This window comes from Lagopus muta, chromosome Z (genome assembly GCF_023343835.1).
Source record: "Lagopus muta isolate bLagMut1 chromosome Z, bLagMut1 primary, whole genome shotgun sequence".
Classification (NCBI taxonomy): Eukaryota; Metazoa; Chordata; class Aves; order Galliformes; family Phasianidae; genus Lagopus; species Lagopus muta.
The window spans coordinates 58,468,599-58,476,454 of NC_064472.1; the positions used below are offsets into that span (position 1 = coordinate 58,468,599).

At 36.6% G+C, this 7,856-nt stretch overlaps 1 long non-coding RNA gene across 1 annotated transcript in view; it reads left to right on the plus strand.

Annotated features, from left to right (window-relative positions):
- Positions 1-6,660, plus strand: part of LOC125687190 (uncharacterized) — a 28,070-nt gene extending 21,410 nt beyond the window's left edge. Inside the window, exon 3 of the long non-coding RNA XR_007374011.1 lies at positions 6,520-6,660. This is a non-coding gene — a long non-coding RNA (uncharacterized LOC125687190). The remainder of the gene's footprint in view (positions 1-6,519) is intronic.
- Positions 6,661-7,856: the final 1,196 nt, after the last annotated feature.

Below are 7,856 nucleotides of genomic sequence, written 5' to 3' on the forward strand. Positions count from 1 at the left end.
CAACAGCCTATTTCATGGACAATAAATTCAAGATAGTAATGAGGAGATAGTATTGCCTCAGCTAACTGCACACAGATTGGAGGGTCACATATTTGACATAGATCTAGTATGTCCCTTAATGAATCTATATACTTGATTAGAGTTACTGTCTTTCATAGCACTACGTAGCTTCACATCGAAAACTAGCACTTTTTTAATGAGGTTAGGAGAGTCATTCTGTTTTAGAAGAAAATAACCTTTAGAAAATTTCAAAAATGTTCTAGATTTCTTGTGAATTACTTCCTGTGCAAAATGCTCAGAGGGATTCTTCTGTCCTGATTTCAGAGATAAACAATGTTATATGAAAATCCTCTGTGAAATAAAATGTGCCATATTATATTAAAATGTATATGTAATTTCACCTTGAAATCTTCATTTTTTGCTTCTCAGAGATTTTTCCTTTTTCACTCCCTAATCTTCTCTATTATTACCACTACGCAATTTTTAATCTACAGTGCCTCCGTTATGTGAATATCTCAACTCCTCTTTCTCTCATCTTGATTTCATACCCTACTTGTCAGTTTTCCTTCTCAGGATCTTTTTCTTCCCAATACGTCTCCATTTTCTGACTCCTCTTTTTTACTACTGCTTTCCTGTTGTCTGTTGCTTATTCAGTAAATCTAATTTTCCATCAGGAAATGTAACTCTCATCCTTCCTATTAGCCTTTATAGAAATTTGCATTAAATAGAATTCAATTCAACAGCACAACTAAGTCCAATCCATTCAGAGAGTGGAGATTTGGCTCCACAAAGATCAATAGCAGATCTTTTCTTGGGTCAGGACTTCATCTTAGAAAAGTAGGTAGCATCATCAACAATTTCAACCTAGAAAATAATATGGGGATAATAATTCAGAAAAATGCATTCCCATTTCTAATTTAGAAGATCACAAATGACTCATGCCGTATTCCAAGTCATTTCCCAATAAAACTGCATGAATAGCAATCCATGCATGTCACATATGGAATCCGCATAAAATAAGAATAATAAGGTGCAATTGGTAATTCTTTACAGGGGAGCCATCCAGGATGTAAAGAGCAATTTCCAGCTGAGACAAGCTTAGCTTGGCTAGGAAGATAAACCTGTTCTGGCTCAATCTACTAAAGCTGCTGTCTGTGCAAGAAGCAGGGTCCATTTTGAGCTTTAGCTGTTGCAGCATGCAGAGCACACACGGGATGTATAGGATATAGCACATGTGCAGAGTTTGGGATAAAAAGACAATTACACTGTCTAAACTCAGATTACAGCAGAGATGTTTGAGCCCCAAATTCCATCTGTCTTTTAACAGCCACCATATAGATTAAAACCAAATATCAAAGGAGTGTAGACAGAACACAGTTCCCTTGGTGCTATCTAACCTAATTCCCTGGGAAAATATAAATTTATACATCTTGGGATAAGTAGCTCTTTTGCCATGTAGATCATTTTGTCACTGATCCTGATGGGTAGATGTCTGAGAATTAACTTCTTTACCTTAAGACCAATGGAGCAAGAATTCTTCTGTGCTTTACTTTTGCTCTATGTCTTGGGTGAAGAGAAAGATTTGCTCTGCCATTGCACACTGTTGGAGCTCTACTCTGGCTAGCTCTGTGAACATGAACTATTGGAAAAAATATTTATTTATCTTTGTATCACCTTGGTAATATGGTAAGGACAAGTGTTTGTCTTTCATTAATATATACTGCCCTGCTCTACCTCCCTCTTAAAACTTTACAGCATTATGCTATAATGTTACTGATAGAATGTATATATGTTTTAATTCCAGATTACTTTGAATCTTTTCTTTTAATTTATTTATTTATTTATTTATTTATTTATTTATTTTGGCTTTTCTTCATGCTTTTCTGCAAGATATCCCTGTAAAAACCACTGTCATAAAATAGCTGGCATAAGCTATACCCCTTGTCAATCTGTCTTTCAAATGCAGGGATGGTGTTTTTCCTGGTATTTGATTACATAGTTCTTTCATGTACAGAGTGATGGCTCTTGTTTCATTTGCCACCAGGGCTTCTATTTTAGGTCAGGATAACAGAAATACTGCAAAAGGAGTAAGTAACAACATCAAAGTAGAATACTCCAAAATTCATATATAACACAAATATACATATATATACATAGATAACATAGGCATATTCTGGACTCTGGATTTAAAACAGAAGGCTGAACACTGATTTCAAAACTGTATTGTTCTTACATATAACTACTGGACCAGAAAATGAACAAAAATGAACTTTTCAGCAAGCATCCAGCTACAGAATCACAGAATCACAGAATTGTAGGGGTTGGAAGGGACCTCCTGAGATCATCGAGTCCAACCCCCTGCCAAAGCAGGTTCCCTACAGCAGGTAGCACAGGTAGGCATCCAGGCAGGTCTTGAACATCTCCAGAGAAGGAGACTCCACCACCTCCCTGAGCAGCCTGTTCCAGTGCTCTGTCACCTCACTGTAAAGAAGTTCTTGCGCATGTTTGTGCGGAACTTCCTATGCTGCAGTTTTTGGCCGTTTCCCCTTGTCCTGTCTCCACTCACCACTGAAAACAGTCCGGCCTCGCCATTCTGCCCCCCACACCTTAGATATTTATAGACCTGGATCAGGTCCCCTCTCAGTCTCCTTTTCTCAAGGCTGAACAGACCCAGTTCACTCAGCCTTTCCTCATAGCGGAGATGCTCCAGGCCCCTCACCATCTTTGTGGCCCTCCGCTGGACTCTTTCCAAGAGATCCCTGTCTTTTTTGTACTGGGGAGCCCAGAACTGGACGCAGTACTCCAGATGAGGTCTTACCAGGGCAGATTAGAGGGGGAGGATTACTTCCCTCGACCTGCTGGCCATGGTCTTTTTAATGCACCCCAGTAAGCCATTGGCCTTTTTGGCCACAAGGGCACACTGCTGGCTCATGGCGAGCAGCCCTTTCTATGTTTGATCAAAGTTTAACTTTTGAAACACCATTCACATTTCATCAACTTCTCTACAAAGATGGAATTCTCAAAACACAGGCTTTTTGGATACATGGGCTATTCCATCATCTACTACTCAACAACGGGATGAGCTGTGCAAAATTGAAAACAAGATTTTTAAGAAGTGATATTATCATTTTGGAGCCAAGAGCAACACTGAATGCTGGCCTAACCTGTTTCTTCAGATGTAATTTTTCTGACACATGCCAACGGTAATCTCCCTTTTCTTATTATTTCTAACAAAACCTCATTGTGCAAAACTAACTGCAATGGAGATTAACCGATTTACAATCACAGAATCATTTCCACTATCTCTTTTCATTTATCACGTAATTTGTAGAACATGACACAGGTAAAAACTCTGTTGCCTGCCTTGAAGAAGTGAACATTTCTATTACCCATACCACAAAACAGGAGGGAAATTTTTAATGTAACAGTAAAGTTACATCTTCTACCAGCTCTTCACTATTGTAAATTCTTGTGTTCGATATCCTGCATTTTTTTCCTCCAAGAGAATAAAGAATTACTCTGTGAGTGATAGTAATCTATTTTTCTCTCCTAGCAGGGATACATTAACCAGGAAACTCTGCACACGTTTATATCTGTTCGTGTAGAAAAGACAAGCAGACATACCCCCATTAAAATATATCAATGAAAAATAACTTCTTCCTTTAAATTAACTAATATCTACGTTTAATGAAGCTCAGTTTATAGTGATTTTCTGGATGAAGTGCTCTTCTTTCAGTCTAATTATGTGCACAGCTTTCAGACAACAAGGAGTGTCTTTAACATTAGATAAGAACCTAGGCTTTTATCTCAATCAATAGTCTTTAGCCTTTGAACTCATGTCAGAGGAAGACCAGTCTGTCACATTCATTTCTACCTGACCTCTTTCTTCTTAATGCATACTGTCATTTACAGAAGAAAAACACACAGATATACAGTACATAAACAAGTAAACAATTTGGGGCATTTTGGGTATGAGGGGGATGGGATCCTTTATGGCTGTAAAAATGTGTGACTGTAATGATGATGTTAAAATTTTCTTGTTTCCTTTCACTGGGCTTTGTGTATCTCAAAGGAGCCCCATATGGTGCTCTTTGTCCGTGTCATTACCTCGTTACAGCCGCTGTCTGCCAGCCAAAGGTAGAACGCTGCAGCTGTAGACAGCAATACAACTGGAATTGTCTAAGGTCAACAGTGCCGTAATTACTTTAAAATGTCAGCGTACAATAAAATACAACAGTTCATCTGGCAGAAAGCAAATTAGCTTTGACCATAGCGTAATTACCCTTTTCTCAGCACCATTAGAAGAGATCAAATCTCCACATTCAGTGTTTGAGGAAAGGCCATCAGAGTACACTCTACCTGACAAGGATGCACATTTGCCATTTTGAGATGTAATTAATTGTCCCTATAATAGAAATTTTTATATTTGACTCTGGAATTGAAATGTGTAATAACCTGGCTTCTTCATATTTAACCATTTCCACTCTGAATAGATATGCATTGCAAAGTGAAACTAGATGATATCAACATAATGAAAATGTGTTAACCACTCAGTCAGTCAGTAAAAAACTGAAGCAAAATTATTTTTATCAATTAGCTTAAGCATAATTGGCTAGTCTCTGATTTCACCAATGTAGATGAATCTGGAATAACTTCACTGAAAAAAAAAGATAAAACTCAGGGATTGCATAGGCTGCAGCGACTTTGAAGTTCAGTTCATAACATTATGTGGGCTATAAAGAGTTTATCCAAAGGAGAAAATAAAGAATCCAAAAGATACGTGCACTCCCTCCCCTAGAAGAATATATATATATTTATATATTTTCCAAACAACTTCTCCAAATTTCTACATTCAATCACATACTGATAGCTTAAACCAAAGCCTAAGTACTATTATAGGCCAACTTCAGCTCCTGATTCTCACCTGAATTTCTGCCACAGTGTCTTGTCATGCAGATTTTCTCATCAAAGGTGCCAGGATTAATGCCTTACATTGAACCAGCTACTTCTAGGAGACTTACTAACAGCATCTTCACCAGTGTTGCAGCAATGTAGCTAAATGAAGAACAAAGGGTGAGAAGCAGACCAATGACTATTGTTGCTGTAGGGCAAAGCAAGGTGCCTTGCATGCATGTTCAGTTTCATTACTCTTTAAGGGTGCTAAAGAAGCTCTAAGCTGATTGAAAATGGCTTACAATGTCTGAGCATTATACCACTATATATCTGAATGTGGATCCACATGAAATAGCTATTTCGTATCAGAAGTCCCATACTGAGTATTTAGGGAATTCCACCAAACCGAATTCATTTATACTTGTTGTGTGGTGAGTTTTATTTATGTTCACTGAATTTAAAATTGGAGCATGTTCTTGTGACTCTAGAACTGAAATATGGAAGGCTAGATTAAGATAAAGAAGCTTTGAACATAGTTGGTAAGAAAAAGAAAGGATGTCGTAAGACACGCCAGAAACATGGCAAAACTTTTTTTTTCAAATACTTCTTTTGTAGTCATATATATTTAGATACATTCTTGGAATGCAATACAGCAAATAACCCCTGAAAACTGAAAAATATCTAGGCCTACTTATTAATTCTCAAAACATTATCAGGTTCTAACTGGCTCCTCTCCCTGCAGTGTTTGCCCTATCTCAAGTGTCACTTACAAGTCCTTGGATTATTATTGCAGAGTGATAGTTATACACACAATATGAATGCAAACAAAGCATATTTCTACTGAAATGAATTCTCAGCAGTACTGGGCAGATAATCACAAACTGGCAAAAGCCCGAATGTTTGCTTTGTTAAAAAAAAGAAGTAAGGAAAAAAAGAAAGACATGGAAAATAAAGGAAAATAAAAATAAAATTAAATGAAAGAAAAAACAAAAAACAAAAAACAACACCAAGACCCAAAATACCCCCAACCAAAAAAAAAACTGGGGGGAAGAAACTCAGCTCTCTATGGCTTTGCCTGCTTTGTGCCCACAGCTAGAGCAAATGTGTCTCACTGCAAGTGGCTGTACATGTTTGAGGATGCTACTGAAGATCTAATTCAGCTTTCCACATCATTGGATCTGAAGCTCAATCTTACTCATGTACTCATCAGTACTTGCACTTAGAATGAAAAGTTAATGGAAACTCAGTGCACTCAAGTGGGAGTGAGAAAGGAAACACGAAAATAAATAGAGCCCAATCACACAAACTAGGTTAGAATAGATCTCAGCCCTTTATTTGATTTTGAAAGTTTGTGTAGCAAAGGATATAAAAATAGAGTTAAAAAATGTTGAATCCTATGGAATAAATAACAAAATGACTGTGAGTCAAATAACTTATTGTTATAGAAATATCCAATAAAATAATGATAATAAAAGATATAGAAGATAACAAAAGGTAAGAAGTGAATATACTGCATGTAAGATACAAGGTTTCCATTATGAAAGACAAATTTAGTACCATGTGTATATATAATATCATGTGATTTTTTTTACTGATTGCCACTGTCTGACCTGCATTTGTCTTCAGGAACACAGATGGCCAGAACAGCCAGAAGATACAAAATATGCCAAGTATGCCAGCAGTACCATCCCTGACCTCAAGAAACGTGATTGAAAAAATCCAGTTGGGATCATGCATCAACCAAATGAAGATGTATTGAATCTGGTTTTTATTTCATATATGCATAACACTGTAATAAAGTCTGTTTAAATCCAGTACATTCAATTGTAAACTCATTGAAAATGAATTCCAAACACTTGAAAATATGAGCTTGGGCCACATCGAAATAAGGCAGAACTCAGGGTCAAAATCTAGCCTTACTGAGAAGCATCATGGTTAGCAAAGTTATTTTCTTTTAACAGCAACATTCATAGGCTTTCCTTAATCAACTCTCAAAACTTGTTTATGTTTTATATGAGAAAAAAACTTGTTTGCATGATTTTAACCCTTATAGATTGTCCATGGAGTAGTAGAGTATTTGTTTAATTCTCTGCCATCATATACTGTCATGGGACCTTGTAAGGGAGATACTGATAACTTTACAGCTGTAGAGCAGTGCATTCAAAATTCCTTCTCATGATTAAAAAGAATCTATAGATTCAACCTATTTTAAAAAGAATCTATAGAATCTGTGTAGATTCTCTATATATATCCTATCTATAGATATATCTATATATAGATATAGATATACAGACAGAAGAACAAAATCCCGGGAAAAATGTGTTCAGGTCCCATCAAATCATGTGATGATATCCATGCTACCTTTCTCTTCTTTGGTTTTCTGAATGCCTGCTATACTACATAGTATCTTCCTATGAATTAGTTGCATGGTTTTGCATTTGACGGTTCTTTTCTGAAGGAAAAATGTCCATTAGATCCGTTTTCCCATCATCTTATCCAAGGTGTCTTTCCTAGGTAATGGCCTTATTCAATGATTGGTAGTTCATTCAGGTAGCCAAATGAAGACTAGGCTTTTCCACACTCTAATCCTAGACAAAAACCTTAACGCTTTCTGCCTTTAAAAAGGATTTATAGAAATAAAAAGTTTAAGATGTGCATATTCCTCTGTACCCAACACTAGAACCAACCTAGCAAATGATGATCCAACTCTACCTGGTTTATAGTGAATGATCAAATAAAGATTCAGAATCTCAAATTGCTGTCACAAAATATTGTAGAAAAGGAAGAAGAAGTAAACACTGAAGTTTTTCTTTTTTTTTTCTGGCTGACTCAAATGATTCTGATTCAAACTCTATTTTCATAGTTTGCCAGAAAGGAAAGAACATTTTAAAGGTTGACACATACTTATGTACAGTGCAAGCATCTCCTGATACACACTATCACTGGCCACACCAGACATTAAA